Source organism: Artemia franciscana, chromosome 15, assembly GCF_032884065.1.
Source record: "Artemia franciscana chromosome 15, ASM3288406v1, whole genome shotgun sequence".
NCBI classification, from domain to species: domain Eukaryota; kingdom Metazoa; phylum Arthropoda; class Branchiopoda; order Anostraca; family Artemiidae; genus Artemia; species Artemia franciscana.
The window spans coordinates 8,663,722-8,686,588 of NC_088877.1; the positions used below are offsets into that span (position 1 = coordinate 8,663,722).

Here is a 22,867-nt window from a genome sequence, read left to right on the forward strand (position 1 = left end):
GGAACTCCACACTCAATACAATTTTCGTCAGAATCCATATTACCAACTTGAATATATATTTTTCTACAAGACGAAAAGAACGTAAAAACGAAAGAGCTTGGCCCCTAATCCTATAAATTTGACATTTCATTAACTGAATACCATGTCTGATCGTATCAAAAGCCTTTACAATATCTAAAAATAAAGTTACAACCTTATATTTATTATCTAACGCCATTATTAATAATGCATGTCAAAAGCATATTTGCAAATAAATTCTGACTGAAAGGTATTTTTCTAGTATCCTAAACATAATGGGTAAAATCGAAATCGGTCTATAATTTTCAACATCACCAGTATTCCCTCCTTAAGGGAGGGATTGCTTATCAGTATTCCATTGAAAGACTACTCTCCCAAATCCCTATCTAAAGGAATATTATCATTTAGCTTAATTATATTTTTAATTGCCTTACGAAAAACTTGTTTAATACTTGTTTTCAAAAAACCTTGTTAAATTATTGCTAATGTGGGAGGTCTTTTCAAAAATTTTTACATGGATGGGGATTTTAAAACATGGCTGCTTTGAGCGTAATCAAAAGAACTATGAACGGTATTTGGATTTAAAGCCATGTGTCCTAGTAAAAAGTTTTATTCGTTATAATCACGGGTGCCAATACACGAAAAGGTAAGGTGGCGGACAGGGTTTTCTTCGATATTTTACTAAGATACGCAGAATTTTTTTTCATACGGAGGATTTTTTTTCGATTATTTTGAATGGAAAAGCAAACAAATATATTTAAGAAACTACGGTTGCAACCACCACCGCTCAAAATTGCACCCCCAACAATAAGATTTTTTCATTTTCTTTGAAGTTTTGATGGGAATGCATAGTACTAAAAGACGGTTTTTCAAATTTGCCCCAGCTCCCATGATTGCAGCCCTAGATAAAAAAAAATCATCCTTTGTATGTTCCTGGAACTTCCTTTTTGGAAAAATAACAAGAAAAACTTTCAGATACCTTGAAATTCCGCAGATGATAGATTATTTTCCCTTTGCAATTCAAAATAACCGTGAATTTAAGTTGCACAGAATTTAGGTTATTCCCATTTAACAGAGCACATAGTCTTTTTTTCAAAAATTAAAATTTTATGTCTTTTTAATTGAGTTTTATCTTGATTATTGCCCTATAATATGTTTTAATTCATTTGTGGCTTGGCTTAAATCTATCCTGAAAATACAAAGTAAAGCAATAAAATTTTTTGGTAAATATAATATTTTTCTTATTGGTCAAAATATTTCTCAGGCTTCAATTACTTTTATTCTACTTTATCTTAATGCTATCTGCTAACGTCATAAGATAATTTAAGGTGTTTGACAACTCATTTTAAAATATACACGACGGCCCTTGTCTAGACAACATGAAGTTTTTTTTTCTTCAGATTTTTTTTACGAGCTATATTAATGCTCAAATATTAACACAGTATGTTAAAACGGGTATATTATTATATTATTTGGTCGTATATTATACTAAGAGCTATAGAGTGTTCTGATGTTACACATTATCTATCAGGGGGAAGGTCAGTTGATTATTTTATAGGGGGAGGTCTAAATCCCCAGAATGGGTATTTTTATCCAAATGTTGATACTTAGCTTAAGAGATCCTTCATATCGATTTAGCGGAGGAATTTAACCCCCCAATTTCCTTCCGCATAAAGGATTAAATTTGGTCTATACGTACAATATGAATGCATAGAGGGTGACAGTGATTATCTTATGGAGAAATTGCAGGTTTTCGTAAATGCCTAGATAAGTGGTTGGCTTGATGGGTTAAGAATCCTTTGTGTGAGGGGCACGGGTTTGATTCCTGACGCGGCCGGCTATTTCGTTTGGGACGGGGTCAGTGTTGTGACTCTATAAGCTCAGCTAGGGTAAACCCTGCTCTAAAATTGTACTTGCCAAAATTTTGGGAAGGTAAGCAGAAAGAGTGTGTGAAACCACAGATGGGTGGCCGAGACTCCCCATTTCACTTCCTGGCTGAAGGGCCACGAAAAGAGATGTCAGGACTGCCAGTTTGGAGCTTAAGGAATGTTGACGTGATACTTATTTTTTTGATAACGGAATTTTTCAACTATCGAAGAATTAGAAGCATTATTTTACAATTAACAAATAAATCAATAAGTAAAAAACTGAGTGTTAAATTCATAAATAAATTCAAAGATATATATAAATGAATTATGATAAAAGAGACGCAGCCTCGATAGTATTCAGGAAAATCCTATTCTTTGTGCATTGTGAATTCACCTGAAAAAGCTCTTATTCTTGTACAATAATTCGCGATAACAAACTGTAAGTAAGAAGCGACTCGGCTCAATAGCAACTGCAAAACTAACAGAAACTATCCCCAATACGTGGTTGACATAATTGGGACGGATCCGCTCTATTTGGGGGAGTTGCGGGGGGGGGGTCTACTGCTTTGGTGAGTTTGGTGCTTCTGTACGTGCAAGGACGATGAAAATTGGTAGGCGTGTCAGGGACCTGTGCAAATTGACTTGATAACAGTCGTTTCCCCGATTCGATAATCTGGGGGCTGGAGGGAGAGGAAAAATTGAAAAAAAAATGATGCATTTTTAACTTACGAATGGGTGATCGGATCTTAATGAAATTTTATATTTAGAAAGATATCGTGTCTCATAGCTCTTATTTTAAATCCCGACCGTATCCGGTAATATCGGGGGAGTAAGAGGGGGAAACGGGAAATCTTGGAAAACGCTTAGAATGGAGAGATCGGGGTGAAAGTTGGTGGGAAGAATAAGCACAAGTCCTAGATGCGTGATTGACATAACCGGACTGAATCCGCTCTCTTTGGGGGAGCTGGGGCGAGGGTGTTTATTCGGAAAAGTAGAAAAATTGAAGTATTTTTAACTTAAGAATGGGTAACCGAATCTTAATGAAATTTGATGTTTAAAAGGAACTTATGTCCCAGAGCTCTTATTTTAATCCCGACCAGATCTGGTGACTTTGGGAGGAGTTGGAGGGGGAAACCTGAAATCTTGGAAAACACAGAGTGGAGAGATCGGGATGACACTTGGTGGGTAAAACAAGCAAATGTCGTAGATACGTGATCGATGTAACCGGAATGGATCCGCTCTCTTTGGGGAGTTAGGGGGTCCAGTGCTTTGGCGAGCTCGGGGCTTCTGGACGTGCTAGTATGATGAAAATGGGTAGGCGTGTCAGGGACCTACAAAAATTTACTTGATAAAGTCGTTTTCCCCGATTCGACCATCTGGGGGGCTGAAGGGAGAGAAAAATTAGAAAAAAATGAGGTATTTATAACTTACGAGTGGGTTATTGGATCTTAATGAATTTTGATATTTAGAAGGACCTCGTGTCTCAGAGCTCTTATTTTAAATCCCAACCGGCATTAAGCCTCTTATTTTCCTTTTAAATCTATCTATTGATTCTTAGAATTTTGCTAGAGCTCATGCCATATGAACTCTTGGCTCTTCCGACCTCGTCACAAAAGCCATATGAGCTCTTAGCTCTTGTTTTTATCTGTTTTTGAACTATTTTTATAAAAAGGCTATCTCAAAAATTTAAAAACCCTATCTCAAAACTTTTATCGAATAGATTTAGGGAAAAAAGGCATGGAGGGGAGGATAGTTACCCTTGGATCTCTTATGACTCTTAAAAAGTGAGCTATAAATTTCAATTTCCGATCTAATGAGCCCTCTCTCAGGTTTATACGAGTATCATTTCCATAAAAGTGCCTCTGGAAAAAATAATAATAAACAAATAAATAATAAAACATTGAAGCCTTATGACCTTTACTATTGGCAACGCTATAGTGTTCTTCTGATAACTACATCTCCATACTTGTACCAACAAATAGGTGGGAGATAAGGACACTGGCTAAAGCCGGCCGTCCTGCACTGGTATCCGTGATCACTGCTTTTCCTGAGGCCAAAATAATTTCAGTTTTAAAGAACATGAAAATTAGAACTTGGAATGTTACGACGTTAAAAAATTACTATCGCATTTTTTGACTGAAAAAAAAAGAAGTCAATTTTGACTGACGAATTCAGACGGTTTGAACTGGATTTATTAGGAGTTTCAGAAACTCATATCCCAGGGGGTAGGAAGCATGAAATTAGGTGACATAGAATTTGTTTACTCAGGCAGGAAAGATGGGGTACATAGACAGGGAGTAGGGCTCATGGTGAATAAGGAAGCTGCTAAGTCTTGTTTAGGCTGGGAAGGTATTAAAAATAGAATACTTATTGCTCATTTTATGACTTAAAAGTTCAGGGTGTGAGTTATAGTAGTATATGCCCCCCGTTGAACCAACTGATGGAGATACTAGTGACTCAGATGAATTTTACTTACAGTTACAGGAGCAAATAGACAGGGTACCAGGTAGAAACATGGTGTTTTTGCTAGGAGATTTTAATGCCCAGATTGGTAGAAATAGGGATAGATGGTATCCTAGCCTAGGTAAATTTGATTTAGGAAAAGAAAACAGTAATGGCTATAGACTTTTGCAATTTTGTAGGTATAACAACCTAGTTATAACCAATGCGATGTTTGGTCACAAAATGGCCCATAAGTTGACATGGTATTCACGTGATGGTAAGACAGCAAACATTTTTGATTATGTTATTGTAAACAGAAGACTAGCAGGATCAATACAAGATACTAGGGTGTATAGGAGTGGTGCTATTGATGTTAAAAGTAAAGATCACCCTCTAGTAGTGTCTAAGGTTAATTTAAAGCTGAAATTTCGGAAAGGCAACTACCTCCCGGAAAGTTATGATGTTGGTAGACTCCATGATGAAAATTTGAGAAAAAACTTCCAGGAACAGTTGAATACTAAACTTGAGAGTTTAAAATTTGACAATGTGGAAGATGGATGGAATAATTTCAGAAAAACAATTTGTGAAGTTGCTGATGGTGTCTTAGGGAAGAGTGCTAAGACTGCAACTATGAATATTAGTGAAAAAGCTTTAGGTTTAATAGAGAGTAGAAGGGGTTTGTATTAGAATTATCTGAGTGATAGGTCGCAAGAAAAAAAGGAATGTAAAGAAAGTGGAGAAAGCATTAAAATATGAACTAGGGAGATGTGAAGTGGAGGCCATGGATAAAATTGCTGAGGATCTTGAAGATGCGGCTAGACGGCATAATAGTAAAATATTATACTGGCATGTTAATAAATTGAAAGGGAGTAGCCAATCCGGACTAGTTCCAGTTTAAGATAGAAATGAGGCCCCAAATAGTGATAAGGAAAAGGTTAAAGAAAAATGGGTGGAACATTTCGAGAATGTGCTAAACCGAGATACAGTTGCAGGAAAAGATATAGATGAAAGTGAAAAAGTTTGTGATACCTTGGATGTGAAGGAAGATTTGTTTAGTGAGGAAGAATTAGCGACAGTACTAAAAGGATTAAAAAATAATAAGGCCCAAGGTGCTGATAGTTGATAAATGAGTTTCTTAAATATGGTGGCTCTGAGGTTAGGAATAAGCTACTGAAGATTATGAACATGGTTTTTGGAAAAGGGGAAGTACGCAATGATTTTAGGAAAACCTTAATTAAACCACTGTATAAGAAAGGTGACAAGAGTGAGTGTCGTAATTATCGAGGCATTTGTTTGGTCTCTGTAGGTAGCAAATTACTAAGTAATATGATATTTTTTAGACTGAGAGATGCTGTAGACAAATTTTTAAGGGAAGAACAATTCGGTTTTAGAAAAGGTAGAGGATGTGTCGACCAAGTTTTCACTCTTAGATTAATAATTGAGAAGTCCCTTTGTTGTCAAACACCTTTGGTCCTCAGATTTATCGATCATGAGCAAGCTTTCGATTCTGTTGATAGAAGAGCGTAAAAAAGGTCTTGTCGCTATATGGTATACCAGAAAAATACATTAAAGTGATTTGTGCTATGTACGAGAATAATACTGCTGCGGTTAAGGTAGGAAATGAAGTTAGCAACTGGTTTTGTATTAAATCAGGAGTTAAGCATGGTTGTGTTCTATCCTCCTTTATATGGATCATTTTGATGGACTTCATCTTAAGGAGCACAGGAAAGGCAATTGGAGACCACGGAATCAAATGGGGAGGAAAACGAAATGAATTTTTAGAAGTTTTGTGAGTTCAGGGTGCTAAAAAAGGCTTGAAAATTAATGTTAAGAAGACTAAGTCACTAAGGCTAGGAATAACTGAAGATGAACAGGTGATGTTAGGTAACGAAGAGATTGATCAGGTTATGAGCTTCAGTTCCCTTGGTAGTATTATTAGTAAAGATGGTGGGAGGAGCAGTGAAGACGTTAAAAGTAGAATAGCTAAGGCTCAAGGTGTTTTTTCACAGTTAAAAAAAGTTTGGAAGAATAGAAAGATAAGTCTGCAAACCGAGATTAGAATATTGAAAGCTACAGTGATGACAGTGGTCAAATATGGCTCTGAAGCATGGGCGCTCCGATAAGCAGATGAAAATTTACTAGATGTTTTCCAGAGAAATTGCCTACGGATTGTTCTGGGTACCCGGCTGACTGACCGTTTTTCAAACAGTAGGTTGTACGAAAAATGTGGTTCAATCCAGCTTTCTAAGGCTGTAATAAAAGAAAGGTTGAGATGGCTAGGCCACGTTCTACGGATGAAAGATGACAGATTACCGAAGATTGTCCTTTTTGGCCAACCGTCTGGTGCTACACGGAAAGCAGGTCGTCCTTGTCTGGGTCGGGAGGATGTCATAAATAAAGATTTAAGTGAAATGGGAACTTCCTGGGAGGGTCCAAAGAGGGAGGCTTTAAATAGATTAGGTCGGAGGAGGAGCGTGCGTAGCTGTGTTGGCCTCAGGCGGCTTGGTTCTGCAGCGAGTTATTATTAGTAGTAGTAGTAGTAGTAGTAGTAGTATTCAGTAGAGGGGCTAGGGGTTTGACCTCCCCCTGTAATTTTTGTCCAACTTGTAAAAACATAATAAAAATGCAGTAAAACACATTTTTAATGCGATTTGAAAGTTTTTTTTTACGCTCCCACACCAAATCACTCCTCGCCAAATAAAAATCCTGGATACGGCCCTGATCATAATAATTGCCAGTCTTGTTGTAAGTTTGAATAAGCTTGGCTTCAACTTATACATTTAGAGCTATATTCAAAATTTCAGCATTGAGGGAATAATAGTTAGCATTAGCGCATTAAATTGCTCCTTTTGACATTTTTCCATACGCACTGTAAAATTCCACTCATGTAACTGGATGTCTCAACACCCACTTTTGTTGTGGAGTCACTAGAAGATCCCCATAATGCCCACTGCGGAAAAATATGAATATAAATTCCTAGGATTTGGCCTTTCACTTACTTGGGAATTTGGCTGTAGAGATGTATTTTTCTTGGGGGGGGGTGTATTCGTCAAAAATATGAAAAGCACATGTTAATTACTAGGTATTCTTTACAAAAAAAAAAATCACAAAAACACGATGGTTTGCGAGGGAGCAGTAAGCATTTTTTCTCACCCAATGCATACCTACTTTGGGTCTCATGGTAAAAAATGAACTTTCCATGGTAAAAAATAGATCAATCTTGTTTTGCTATTATATAGATGGTCAATAAATTTAAAGCTTTTGTTTCTAACTTTCATGATTTGGGTTTCATAATTCCCAAAATGTTTTACTAGCTCACAAGTATAAAATAATATATTTTAAAGATATATACTTATAAAATAAATAGCATATTTCAATGAAATTTTGGTTTCAAGAAGTTTTGTCCCCAACGTCTGATTCACTGGCTAAATATACCGGGAATAGTAAATTAAAACTATAATCAAAATAAAGCCTCATAACTTTGAGCTGAACACTTGTACGGTTTCACAGCTCTCTGAGGACGGATTGTTAACAACCTAAAACATATTCGTTGAATTTTGAATCGGGGTCATTCCTGCTGCCTATGAGCTCCCAACTTCATATGTGATGTACTATATGCAAATTATAAATGTGTTCTATCAGATAAATACGTACTATTGACGCAACACAATGAGAGATTGATTTGAACAGGCTATAACTCACGAAGCCAAATTTGTTCGTGGAATTTGGCTTTACTGAAATAGTGATTTATGTCTTCTCATTTGATCGAGTTCGTTATATCATTGGACAATTTAGATTTTACTAGCTTTTTTTACAACCTTTTAATTTATTATAGGTGAAAGTGGTATTTCAACAATCTAGAGATCTTGGCGCTAAAATTGGTATTTTTTCGAGCGTCATGAGTGAAAACTTGTCCCAATCATAGAAATTCATTGCTGCTGTTTTGCAGTCTACATAATATTTTTTACGATTCTGAACTTAAAGAAAATATCAACTTTTTTTCATGTCTTAAATACATTCCATTTGTAATGTTGTATGTGTCATAGATATAAAAAAACGATACTTTCACTCTTGTGGTAAAGGGGAGGGAGAATGATATTATTCATCCAACTTTTGATTTTCATTTTTAAGGTTTTTGAGTTTTTTTAACCCTCCGTGAAAATATATGCAAAACATGAAAGTCTTCAATTTTTCCACATAAGCGCGCCGAGTCTGACGACGTCATTGCAACAGTGTTGTACATAAAAATGACTTCAAAATTCTCAGTGATTCTGAACTGAACTTTAAAAGATTTTCATTTTTTTCTTGTCTTAAGTACTTTCCATTTGTAATGTTGTATGCGTCATACACATAGAACGATAAACTCACTCATGTGGTGTGGGGAGAATGATATGATTCATCAAACCTTTGGTTTTCTTTTTTAAGTTTTTTTAATTGTTATGATCCCTTGTTAAAATTAAACAAAAAAAACAAGTTTTTTTTAAATGAAAATAAGCAGCGACATTAAAACTTAAAACGAACAGAAAATACTCCGTATATGAAAGGGGCTTTTCGTCCTCAACGCCTCGCTCTTTACGCTAAAGTTTGACTCTTTCCCTTAACTCGAACTCTTAAAAATTTAAAATTCCACATTTTTGTCGATAAGGGCTTGAAACTTCTATAACAAGGTTCTCTGATACGCTGAATCTGATTGTGTGATTTTCGTTAAGATCATATAACTTTTAGGGGGTATTTCCCCCTATTTTCTAAAATGAGGCAAATGTTCTCTGGCTCGTAACTTTTGACGGGTAAGACTAATCTTGATGAAATTTATATATTTAAAATCAGCATTAAAATGCGATTCTTTTGATGTAACTATTGGCATCAAAATTCCATTTTTTTAGAGTTTTGGTTACTATTGAGCCGGGTCGCTCCTTACTACAGTTCGTTACCACGAACTGTTTGATAATCTTTTGACGGTTGTTACTATTGAGCCGGTTCGTTACCACGAACTGTTTGATATATATAAATATTTTTGCACTTAACCATTTATTACTCTTTGCGCAATTAAATGTCTGTTCATACCGAATTCTATTCAAAGATATTTGATTATTACAGCAAGTCCGATTTCTACCTACAATTCCCCCTGAGCTTCAAACTTTTTATTTTCTATTTTAAGGTTTTGGAATTGTTGTAATACTTTGTTAAAACATATACAAATTTTATTGTGATTACCTGTTTTTTTGTTTTTTATGCAATTTAATGTCTTTTTATATTGGGTCTATTCAAATATATTTGATTATTACAGCAAGTCCGATTTCTAACAGCGATTTATAATAAGCTTAAAAAAATTTTGGAATTTTTTTTTCTTAAACTTCTGACCTATCCGAATCGTTTTTTGTAGGCAAAAATTCGCGGTAACAAATATGCATATTATAATGTGCATATATAGATTCGCAACAAACATGCATATATATATATATATATATATATATATATATATATATATATATATATATATATATATATATATATATATATATATATATATATATATACATTGCTTCCCTTTTCTCAAAAAACATATTTCTAATTTCCAGTTATTTATCCCTGCCTTCACAATGAATAGGAAACCAATAATCAAAGATTAAACTATTGTCAGATATATATTTATTTCATAACCAACCTGCCAGAAATAAAGGAATGAAAAAGAAAAGATCCTGGGTTTACTCTCATCGATCGAAATTTTCTTCTATTCAGCTGTCTTAAGCTACTGTTTGAATGTAATTATCCCATAGACTTTTAATTGAGAAGACTTATGTAAATACAAATATAGCAAATTATATAAAATCAACAGGTTTGTCGTTTATTTGGTTTAGGATGGGCCGATCTAAAGGTGATCAACCGAGAAATTGATCAATATCGTAATAAAAAAACAAAACAGTATCGTGGACAAAAGTTTTATTTTCTAATTGGGCTGCAAAAGATATTTCTTAGAAACCACAATCAAAATATAAAAAAAACTAAATGAAATATACCGTCTCTTCCTTCCTTTCTGCTCGTGTAGCATTTTTCCTTGGAAATTTCCTCGGAAACTTTTCTCCTCACGAAAAAGGATTCCGGTGAAAAATTCTCCCCTCCCCATAAAAATTTACACCGAAAGTTTTCCGTATTTTCCCAATAGCAAATTCTATATGTGAACAATACGGGTAAATTGCGTAACCTAGAAGGGGGAACGGGGTAACTTTCCACGGGGACTGTGGAGGGTCATGTGATCACTAAAGCTGAGTTATTCGACCTTCCAACTTTACTAAATACAGGTTATCTTAAAGTTTTGATCAGACATGTTTGGAGAAAAAAAAGCCATGGGAGAAGGGCTAATTGCATTTTAATTTTTTTGCTAACTTAAAAAGGAAACTAGAGATTTTGATTTCCGTTTGAATGAGCTATCTTTCAATTTCCTAGGAACATTGTTTCAATAAATGCCCCTAAGGGATGAAAAAATAATAAACAAGCACCTGTGATCTTTGTTCTGTCAAAAATGCAAAATTTCATCTTTTATATATATAAAAACTTGAAACCACGGTAGTGGTGTTCTCGGATATGCTTAATCTGACGATGTGATTTTCTTCAGGATCGGTTAAATTTTAGAACATTCCCCCTCCCCATTTTGAACATCAGGCAAATTTTCTCAGACTCGTAGCTTTTGATAGGTAGCATTAACTTGATGAATTTTATATTCTTGGAATCAGCGTAAAAAGCCAACTCTTTTGAAGCATCTGTTGTTATCAAATTTTTGTTTTTTACGGTTCTGGTTACTACTAGGCCGAATCACTCCTTACTTAAAGTTTCCTACCACAAATTGTTTAATTTTCAAACCAAGATACTTGACAGGAATATTTAAAAAATTTAAAATAATAAATGGGAGTGGCATGGTTAAGTGCGATCCTCTTCTATCCACGTTTCTGTTAAGGGTAAGTTCTTTTCGAAAATTTCGAAAATTGACGATTAGCTCAGATTTGACAAATGTTGTAGGTACATAGAGCCGAACAGCATAAAATAGACGGATCAGTAGAATATTCTAGTGTGGGTCTAAAGACAAAAAAGGTACGGCGATAAGCCATACTATATGGATTTTAGGGACTTTGATGCATTTTTTTGGCAATTTTCTAGGGGGAGATAAATCCTGCTTAGTCTTCAATGGGGTTGTATAATTCCCTTGTTTGCTGCAAGAATGAATAATATTATATATTAATTTTACCTTTTTGTAAAATATCTTGAAACTCTCTTAAAACGGCACTAAAGGTTCTTGAAAATTAACACAAAACAAGATTTGCGGTAAAACAACAATCCCCCCAGCGAAGTGAGGTTTTTTGGGAGGGTGAATTTCTTGTCTTAAAGTTTCTTGTGCACATCTGCCCCCTCAATCTTGATTTGTTGTATCATATAATTATACTAAGATCATCACTCAATGTCTCCAGTTTATGGTTACCCTTTTGACGTCACAGATTAAAATTCACCCCCCAAACTAAAACAGGCAAATATGTACCGCTTACTAAAGCCTAGACGGTTTGCTTCCAGAAAGAACTATACTGGATCGATTCTTCCTACACGAATTGACTCCTGATTTCGATTGGCTCCTGAGATCCCCAGGGGGGCTGGACTTTTGCCTGGAAGAAAACGCTGGAGAACTATCGTCTGAATTATAGATGCTCAGAGAATCTGTCAAGCAAAGAAATTTTTATCAATAATTTATGAGGTCACGAAGAGATCTTATTGAACCACAAAACTCAGTCACGTCATGGCAACCCTTCAATGTCAAAAATTCAGAGAGCAGTTGTCGACATAAAAATAATTCTGCTAAAGAAATAGTATCTTCTAATTCTAACTGACTCCCTTCAAGAAGACTCAGTTCTTGGCCTGATGTAAATAAAAACTTGGAAGGATATCTTTGCATAAAATGCAGAAAACTGGTTAATTTCCAATTCAATTTTGGTACTGACCTAATTTTGAGCTCCTGTACATATTACAACTACATATAACAAACTTAGTTAGAAAACGCAGCATATACGCCATCCTATAGTATATGAGAAGTAGTGATTCCAACAGCAGGGTTTGCTGTGGAAATTTGGACAGGAGTTTCCGCTGGCCAAGTAAAATGTCCTAAACGAATATAAATGAATGTCACTCCACAATGCCGAACTAGAGTCAACCTGTTGAGGTTCTACCTTGCACAATTGTAATTACCAAATTGAGAATTTCCGATTATAATTACTCACGAAGGCAAATTGTTTATATATAGTCCGATTTGCCTACATATAGCCAAGTTTGCCTATATATAGGCAGATATTGTCAATATATCCATATTTTAGGTGGCGGCATAAAAGGGTGGAGCAATTCTAGTTTGTAAGGTGTTTGAGGGGTCTCTGCTCTCTTATAAGTTCTTAACTTTGTCTCTATCCCCGGAAGAAAAACTCCGCCAACATAGCATAAAATTGTTGCCAGGGAGGGTCTTTCATAAATTTGCCTAAGCAGAACTGGAACTTCAAATAGCGCTGTAGTAAATGACACAGCATTGCATTGTATTTCCATTAAAAGTAACATCTTTTGTTTTTTTTTCTTTTGGTTACCTTTTCTCGGCTGTTAATCTTCTTTATAATTTTGTTAGTTATTATGGTTGCCTCCCTACCGTCACTTAACATTTGCAGGTATGAATATATAATCAGTTACAGGCAGTAGGCCTGAGATTGTTTTGGGCATAGTGCTGTTGAGAGAGTTAGTTTGCCTTTGCTAAGAGCCATGTAATGACGAAAATGGCCTGGGCTTGCACAAACCCTTCATTCAACTTGACTTTTCCTGGACACCTAGCTTTCTGGTTGTAAGGATGGTTAAGAGATTTGCACAAACTTGATAATGAGTTAAAAGTTTCAAACTTGTACTAGTGTGACCCACTACTTTCCTTGAGTTGAAACTTTGAATGGACTGAGGTGGAAGGTGGTCTGTTGGCTTCAGGTGGTTCGGTGCTGTACATATTGTTATTCCAAAATTGTGAACCTTTTTTGGAATTTAATTATATTGTGATGCCACAAGTGGAAAAATCATAAAGTTGTCGGTGGCTTCTGTTAACAGAAAAGTTGTCGGTGTAAAGAGCACGGATCTTATGAATTTACAGAATCTGAGAATTTTAAATATTTAAGTGAATTTTAAATTATTTGAATAATTTAAGTATTTAGCAGTAAAAAATATATGAAACAAAGATGAAAATGCAGGTAAGGTACATTTAAAATGTGTTATGTTTCAAGACATACAAAGAGTGGGAAAACAAAAATGAGATATTAAAAATTTATCATTCTTCAAATGATAAATTTACTTGATAAAAAAAAATTGTAAATATCACTGTTCTAGTGAATAGGAAAAAAAATGAATGTAGAAAAGATTACTTTTTATCCGCTAAATAGAAAATTTAACGTAAACAGACGTTTACGTTAAATTTTAACGTCTGTTGAACGACGTTAATACAGACAGTGTATTGGCCTTAAGAAATCAACAATCTCAGAGCAAATATGTAAAATTCAAGAGGTTCAACCAAGGATACAACTAAGAATTTTAGCTTCCAAGCGGTTTGAAACCTCTCATGAGGTTTCAAAGTAGGAATGGAGAAATGGGGCTAAACTGCACACTCCAAGTTTCCATGTTTCTAGTACTAGTTCGTCATTTTTTTAAAATATCATTTTACAGAGGATAGGAGAGGAGGAAGGAGGGGAGGGTTGAATTATAATTTGGTGTTAAATTCATCTTATAATACGTCTCTGAGACAGCAAAAGTCAGAAAACGGAGGTTTAATCTCTGTTAAAGATCTTTTCTTGAAGACTTCTTTCACCTGATGAAAGAAGACTTCTCAAAAGTTTTAGAAATCAGTCTTCTAAGGGGGAGGGGTGCTTGTCTTGTAGCTGGATAAATTTCATAGCAAGTATAATAGCGCTTCTTCCATTGTAAGCGATTAAAATTTTTAAAACGTCTTAAAAGGTTGCTTTGGTCATGCGGCGTTCGAACATGATATATTGACTCCCGAGCCTTACAACTATAGCTGCGTTCCCTATTGGTGTTTTACGGACCAAAGACATAAGATTCAGTGAATTGAAGACACTTATTTCAAGTATATTCATCAGTTGACAAAACTTCCCGCTGGTTACGTGAAACATCGAATGCAAACGCGGCATAAGGACATTAATGAAAACCTTTTTTTTCACGGAAGGGCAGATAAATTGGCTAGAAGCTGATTTATCTTATTCCCTATTCATTAAAAAGTTTAACTTCTCTTCTCATATCAACTACCCCCCCCCCCATGAAGAGGACGAAGTAATAACTATCTTATAGATGTGTGGAAATAATTATGTTTATGTTATAAGTAGAAAAAAGTTGGTTGTTTTTGTCTGGGTCACAAAGAGGAAAAATTGATGCAAGAGGTTACTTTTTGAGCAAGAATACTCGAATTCAAGGGAACTATTAAAAAAGTAAGAAGTGATAGGTAAATATATTAGACCCTTCTCCTAAAATTCCTTTTATGGCAAGCCACGATTACTACCTGCAAAAATCATGACGGTATTGAAAGTATGGTGAGAAAAGAACGTCAAGAGAAAAATTTAGCACGGGGCAGGCCTATGCAGACGTAGATAATATATAAAAACTCTTCTTAACATTATTGGTAATATTGAGAATTATTGCAGTGATGTTTATGGAGTGATTTGGAGTATTTTTTTTATATATATTATTGGATTTTTTTTCTTCTTTGGCTTCATAGATATGACCTAAATAAATTTTACTTAAACAGAGTCGTCAAAAAATCTGTAAACAGGGTTGTCGAAGGCCCCTTATATATCGAAGCCTAATCGTGTTGCAGACGAGAAAATCGGTAAAACTGGGTTGGTGGGTCAATTTTTTGCTCAACCAGATAACGCGACGTTCCTCTGCTTGTGCAGACGAATTATCTACAAAATCAGTAAAACTGGGTTGGTGGGTCAATTTTTTGCTCAACCAGATAACGCGACGTTCCTCTGCTTGTGCAGACGAATTATCTACAAAATCAGTAAAACTGGGTTGGTGGGTCAATTTTTTGCTCAACCAGATAACGCGACGTTCCTCTGCTTGTGCAGACGAATTATCTACAAAATCAGCAAAGACAGAGGAGTTTTTATTGTGTTTACGTAAAACTTGTACATTTTCGTCACGTTTTAGTTTATTTTGAGATCTCTGGTCATAAATATTTTCCTTTGTTTATAGTTTTAAATGGAAATGATGTGTGGCCAAAGAATTTTTTTTCAAGTTTGCGCCAGCCCTCAATAATACAACCCCCGATATAGATACATTGTCCTTCAAATCTGTCCAAGCTTCCTATTTTCAAAAAGTAGAAAAAAAAAAAAATTGATACCGTGAAATTTTGCTAAGGAAATACTATTTTCTGTGGCAATTTGAAATGGCTGAAGGTTAAAGCTACACACAATTAAAAAAAAATTTCCGTTGAATAGGGTACACAGTGTAAACTGAAGATGAAACAAGTACTTAGTAAAAACCTATATAAAACTTATAATAAACTGGTTGAGGGGAATTAACTATCCTAATTTCTTCTTTAATCCTGGACATGCCAGGGAAAGAGGTTGAGATTACACCATCAAGATTTTGGATCCTGAATGGAGTTTTTCCTAGAAAGTACTGCAAGATTTTTCAGCCTTAAAGGCCTATTAAGGAGTTCCTTCATCATGGCTAAATTTAATTTAGTTTTATCTTGGCTTAATTTAATCTTTCCAATCTTGGTTTAACTACAAAAGTAGTCCCAAAACAGTGTAACTACATCGAGGAACAAAATTTAACATTTTGGCTGCAAGAGCTAGATAGCGTAATCTGCCTTTCTTTATACTGAATGGATAAAAGCACTAAAATAATCTCTTTCCGTCAACTTTCCTCATGCTAGTTTCTAAGTCTGATAACTAAGCATTCAGCAAAAAAAAACATTAAAAAATTGGTTGGTAATGTTTTACTCAGGAAATTTTGAAATTGGGATCCAGAACTGAAATTGAAGTAGGCAGACTTTTATTTCTAATCTTTTCTGTCATCAAATTTAGTTTGATTTTGAACCACCAAGTTAGGTGCTGGCTTATATTTTTTTTATCATCACATCAGAATCTTTATAGGCTTTTTCTGTGACATCTTTATTGAGATTCTTCGAAAGGTTAGAACATCACTTCCATGCATTATTTTTATAGTTTTCCTGGTGATATTCCACGGTTTTGATAAATAAAATGAAAAAATAGGTTTTTGTTTACATAATCCTGGAGGAACGAAGAGGTTTCGAAATCATAAAAAGTTTTGTCAAACAGTTCGTAGTAACGAACTGTAGTAAGGAGCGACCCGGCTCAATAGTAACCAAAACTCTAAACAATGGAATTTTGATACCAACAGCTATATCAAAAGAATCGCATTTTAATGCTGATTTAACCCTATTGTAGATATTTTAACCCTATTGTAGATGTTTCAAGCTCCTATCTACAAAAATGTGGAATTTTGTATTTTTTGCCAGAAGGCAGATCACGGATGTGTGTTTATTTGTTTTGTTTTTTTTTTCCCCAGGAGTGATTGCATCGACCCAGTGGTCCGAGAATCTTGCGAGAGGGCTCATTCTAACGGAAATGAAAAATTCTAGTGCCCTTTTTAAGTGCAAAAAAAATTGGAGGGCACCTAGGCCCCCTCCCACGCTAAGTATTTTCCCAAAGTCACCGGAACAAAATTCTGAGATAGCCATTTTATTCAGCGTAGTCAAAAAACCTTACAAATATGTCTTTGGGGACGACTTACTCCCCTAAATTCCCCGTGGGAGGGGCCACAAGTTACAAACTTTGACCAGTGCTTACATATAGTAATGGTTATTTGGAAGAGTACAGACGTCTTCTGGGTGATTTTTAGGTTGAGGGGGGGGGGGTGAGAGGAGGGGGATATGTTGGGGGAACTTTCCTTGGAGGAATTTTTCATGGGGGAAGAAAAGTTTCATGAAGGGAGAACAGGATTTTCTAGCATTACTTAAAAAAAAAACAATGAAAAAATAAATATGAAAAAGTTTTTTCAACTGAAAGTAAGGAGAAGCATTTAAGCTTAAAACGAACAGAAATTATTACTTCTATGATGGGCTCCCCTCCTCCTAATACCTCGTTCTTTACACTAAAGCATTTTTAGTAATTTCAAATATTTATTCTACGGCTTTTGTGATTCAGAGGTCATTCTTAAGAAATTGGGACAAGATTTAAGCTTTAGTGTAAAGAGCGAGGTACTGACGAGGGGGTGAATCCCTTCATATACGTAATAAAAACATGAGAATACGGTAGTTCGTTACGTAAGCTAATTTGTAAGTTACGTATATCTTTTACTAATAAACATTCGTAAAAAATTAAAAGTTCTAGTTGCCTTTTTAAGTAACCAAAAAATCAGAGGGCAATAAGGCCTCCTCCTCCACTCCTTTTTTTCAAAATCACTCGATCAAAACTACGAGAAAGCCAATTAGCCAAAAAAATAAATATGAAAATTTCGTTTTAATTATTCATCTGCGGAGAGCCAAAATCAAAACATGTATTGATTCAAAAACGTTCAGAAATTAAATAAAAAAAAACAAGTTTTTTTAACGGGAAGTAAGGAGCGACATTAAAACTTAAAACGAACAGAAATTACTTCATACATGAAAGGGTATTCCTCATCAACGCCCCTGTCTTTACGCTAAAGTTTTTACTGTTTTAAAAAGTAGAGTTAAGAGAGAGAGTCAAACCTTAGCGTAAAGAGCGGGGCGTTGATGAGGAAGCAGCCCTTTCATATACGAAGTAATTTCTGTTCGTTTTAAGTTTTAATGTCGCTCCTTATTTCCCGTTAAAAAAACTTGTTTTTTTTATTTAATATCTGTCAGAGATGGCTCCTTATAAATAATTATGGCAAACCTATAACCAAAGATTTTTTTTAAATTGTATCTTAGATTTAATATAATATCTTGGTACTTACAAAATCAGGTAGATGTGCCAATTTCGTTTCAAGTGACCCTTAAACAGCTTTCTATGATGCTCTAGTGCCTCGCTAGTAGAGAAGCAGGAGAAAAAGAGGACTCATAAGTGCTACCCCTTTCAAAAAGGGGTAATTTTCCTTTTTGTTCAAATCAAGGCCTGTATGTTTACTGCATAAAGTTTTCTGCGCTGGCGATTCCAGGGATGTACTTTTTGTTTAAATTTAACGCTGTTTTCAGGCTATTTTTTTAAACTAGATAGAATGGTTTTCAAAATAACCTTTTACTATTAAAACTAATTTAAATAACAGTTACCACTCTTGAATCAGTTGCAAATTATGATTTTTTCCCAAAAGCCATTTTCTTTTCAATTTTGGGCTGCTATGGACCTTGGTTCGTTTTTACTAAGTTGCAGCTATTGCTGCAACCATGTTAGCCATATATTTATCTAGAAAATACTTGTTACTTCATTTTTATGATTTTTCTTTCTACCTGATTCCTCTCTGAGATTTCAAATTGCTTAGATAAAATTTATTAGAATTCAGGAAAAAAGACGAAATAGAATTTTCAGCATCATATCTAAAAGTTTTTTGTGTCTCTTATCATCAGATTGAGAGATGGTAATATTTCCAAAAGTATGATAAGTTCCTTTTCAGTAGCTATATTATAAATCCTAGATCTATTAACAATGAAGAGCTGTAAACAGGCACTTTCTAGCCAAACTAATTTTATACAAACTAAGAAAAAAACGATTTTCTGACTTTCACTTGACCTTTGCGCAACCTTATTGATTTTTCTTTCTAAAAGTTATCATTGAACTGGAATGGTGGGCTGTTCACCAAAGTCTTTTGGGAGTTTTTTTTTTAATTTATAGATTCTGTTGGTGGTTGACGTCACTAGAAAAGAAATATGGAAAAACACATTGTTTTCCCGTGTTGTTAATAAACACTTCCCAAAGGAATGGAAAATGAATTCGTTCTAAAGAAAAAGACAAATAAAATAAATATCAAGGACACAAGAATTTATTTGTGTAACGTAGCGTTTGTAATGTTTTGTATAAAGTTTGGATTGAAACCAGAAGTGTGACGATTGGCTGATCCGCCATTTACAACTCTCTCATAAGCCAATTCATCTTTAGCCAATTGGCTACTTCAACAACCACCCCCTTCCTCTCCTTTAGATAAACCTGTTTGAAGTATTGGTTTAATTTTAAAGACAAGCCACTCTGTAACCACTCTTTTTGACAGTTTAACTTTTTCTAACAATGCTTCAAGAATGCAAGGATTGTTGTTACTTTACAGAATGAAGTATCTTTACGATAATCATTAGGGGCAATTGTTCTCCCTCAGTCTCTCGCAGCGGATTCTAAAATCCATTTTTTTTCTATGTAAATTCCTCGAGAACCAAATTATTCATTTCGAAGAATGTGGCTAAGAAATTAGCCTTCAAGACTTTTTTTTGGTTTTATTTATATAAAGTGGGTTTTTTACCATTACCTGCTTTGATATCTAATTATTTCAATTATTTGTAAAATTCCCTTTCGTCTCCATATTTATCTATTGAAGGGGTTATAGAAAATCGATTTTGATAATGAAATTTGGCCACAAGAATTGCAGAAACAAGCTAAGAGAAAAAAAGCAAAAAAGTGTTTGTTCGCCCACTATATTCTTCTTCGTGTGTATTTCCACTGTGTCCCAATTTTTGACTTATGTCTATTGAGCGTGGATAGCCGATGAGTGGGGTTTCTAAAACTTTACGGGACTGAAGGGTCAAAATGAGTAAAATAGGTGCCAAAATGGAATCAATGGTGATTTTTGACTCGAATTAAAGTTTAAAACATCTATTTGCAAATACTTCCTTAAGTTTTGTCACGCCTTATATCAAATTAAAATTTTTATATCAAATTAAAATTTTTAAACGAGGTTGTCCCTGCATGGAATGCAAAAAACGAGCATTTAATCTAAACATGAACAGTCCCTATGTAAAAAAAACATAATTCATAAAAGATAATAGCACAATGAGTAAAGAGTAAAAGCAGAACTAATAATGTTTCTACGTAAAAAATTGCTAAAGTTGTAGATTTTTCAGAAAATGGACTCTCAGCATTATTCGAGGCGAAAAACTGTCGAAAATGGCTAAAAGTATCAATTTGACAACCCTGTTGAAGCGTCAGTACTCTCTGCGGGGTCTACTGAGAATAAATATTCAGAAAATTGTTTACTTCTTAGAGACAATCAGACAAATCAAACAAACAAAAAATACAAGGTTGAAAACTGACGCCTTCTATAGGTGCTTCGCTTAATGTTTTTTTTTTAACTATTATGGAGAAAATTGACTTTCCTCCTGGGTAGACATTATTTACTTACTAACTATCTTTACGCATAAACTTCATCAATACACTCGGTGAAAAACAGAGACGCATGGATCTTTCCAGAAGCGGCATTATTTCCTTTATTGCAGAAGATATATACTGTGCAAAAAACTGAATGTCTCCTGTTCTCCAGTGACGGGCAATTTTACGGGTCGTCTTAAACAGGTCTTCACTGTTAAACAGGTATAGCACACAGATTATGCTATAGGCTATAGCACATAGGATGTTCTTGTCCTAGATCTATTGCTGTCTTTATGTTAAATTAAATTAAAAAAAAAAGTTTTTTAGCTGCAAGAAAGGAGCAACATTAACACTTAAAACGAACAGAAATTATTCCGTATATGAAAGGGGTTCCACTTCTCAACGCCTCGCTCTTTATCCTAAAGTGTGACTCTTTCTGAAAACTCTACTTAAAACAAAACCCTTTAACGTGAAAAATTCCCGCTGAAAACAAAACAACAAATAAACACGCACCCGTGATCTGTCTTCTGGGAAAAAATACAAAATTCTACATTTTTGTAGATAGGAGCTTTAAACTTCAACAGTAGAGTTCTCTGATATGCTGAATCTGATTGTGATTTTTGTTAAGATTCTTTGACTTTTAGTGGGTGGTTCTGGAAGGCCTTTATGGAGGGGGGGAATTTCTTCATGTAACCAGGTGATATCTTGATGTATTAAAAATTATCTACATTTCAAAATAAAGCACATACTGCTACGTTTTTCAATTATTTGCTACACCCACAGCACCCAAAAACCAAATATTTGCGCAAGTATCCGGCGAGACATTACTTCTTATAGGCCTATGCTACTAATTATATGACCCAATGATTTTCACGTATCAAGGAGGGGAGGGGGGTTGATCTTGTCATTTACTCAGGTGATACCTCGATGTATTTAGAATTTTCCACATTTCTACATAAATCGCCTATGGCTGCGTTTTCTCAATTATTTGCAACTCCTACAGCACCCCAAAAGTAAATATTTGCGCAAGTATCTGGCAAGATGTTACTTCTTATATATTACTAAATGTATGACCCAAATAATTTTTCATGAAATATTTTTCACCTAATATTTTTTTTTTAACCAGGGGATATCTTGATGTATTCAAAATTAAAAAAAAATCTATATTAGAAAAATGTGATAACTATGTATTTGAGGACAATTTAATTCCACAAAGTCCCCAGGGGGAAGGGCTAAAAGTTATGAACTTAACCAGTTGTTTTCATATAGTGTTGGTTATTGGGAAGTATACAGACGCTTTCGGGGATATTTTTTCGGTGGGGGATTGGGGGGACGGTTACGAGGGAGGATCTTTCTGTGGAAGAATTTTTCATGGGGCAAGAGAATTTTTCATGAAGGGGGCACCGGATTTCGCAGTAGTATTTAAAAAGCCATCAGAAATTAAGTAAAAAAGCAAGTTTTTTCAGCTGAAAGTAAGGAGCAGCATTAAAACTTAAAACAAACAGAAATTATTACGCACGAGAAGGTTTTCCCCCTCTCCAATGCCTCTTTCTTTACACCAAAGTGTTTTAGTACTTTCAAAAGAGCTATTTATTCTAATTAAATGGCTTTAGTGATTCAGGGGCCGTTCTTAAAGAATTGGTACAAAATTTGAACTTTCGCGTAAAGAGTAAGGTAATGACGAGGGGGTGAACCTCCTCATAGACTTAAATATTTTTTTTCGTTTTAAGTTTTAATGTTGCCCCAAACTTTCAGTTGAAAAAACTTGTTTTTTGTTCAATTTTTACACAGATTGCCTATGGTTGCTTTTTTTTCAACTAATTATATGACACAAATAATTTTTTACCTATCCAGGGGGGACGGCGATGGGTTTAAAATGTCTTAAAAATGAACCTGTATATTTAATTTTAGGGACCACTTGAGCACTACACTGTGTAACCGAAATACAGTGAAAGGATGGCTGGATAAAATGCGAGCTGGGCAAGATAAAGAATAATTTAAGGAGTGAGAAGGATAGTAGGAATGTAAGGGATGTTGTCATCTCTTTTCCCTTTTCTTACACGGCTTTATCGGGAAGGGGGTCCAAAATGCAAAAATTTTCATCTCAACCATTAGCTCAGGAGTGTCCTCCTGACAGCGCTAAAATCCACCGATACTATTTGCTCTCGCGTACTGCATATTTTGATAGATCTGTAT

General features: G+C 34.9%; 1 protein-coding gene across 4 annotated transcripts in view; it reads right to left on the reverse strand.

The window, feature by feature from the left end:
* Positions 1-20,811, reverse strand: part of LOC136036009 (high-affinity choline transporter 1-like) — a 103,336-nt gene extending 82,525 nt beyond the window's left edge. The window contains exon 1 of one of the 4 annotated variants that reach the window (XM_065717928.1): positions 20,706-20,811. The gene's annotated coding sequence lies outside the window, so the exon portion shown is untranslated. Of the gene's footprint in view, positions 1-997; positions 1,017-11,568; positions 11,940-20,705 lie in introns of those variants that run through there. The other 3 variants (XM_065717929.1, XM_065717927.1, XM_065717930.1) reach the window with 3 other exon arrangements.
* Positions 20,812-22,867: the final 2,056 nt, after the last annotated feature.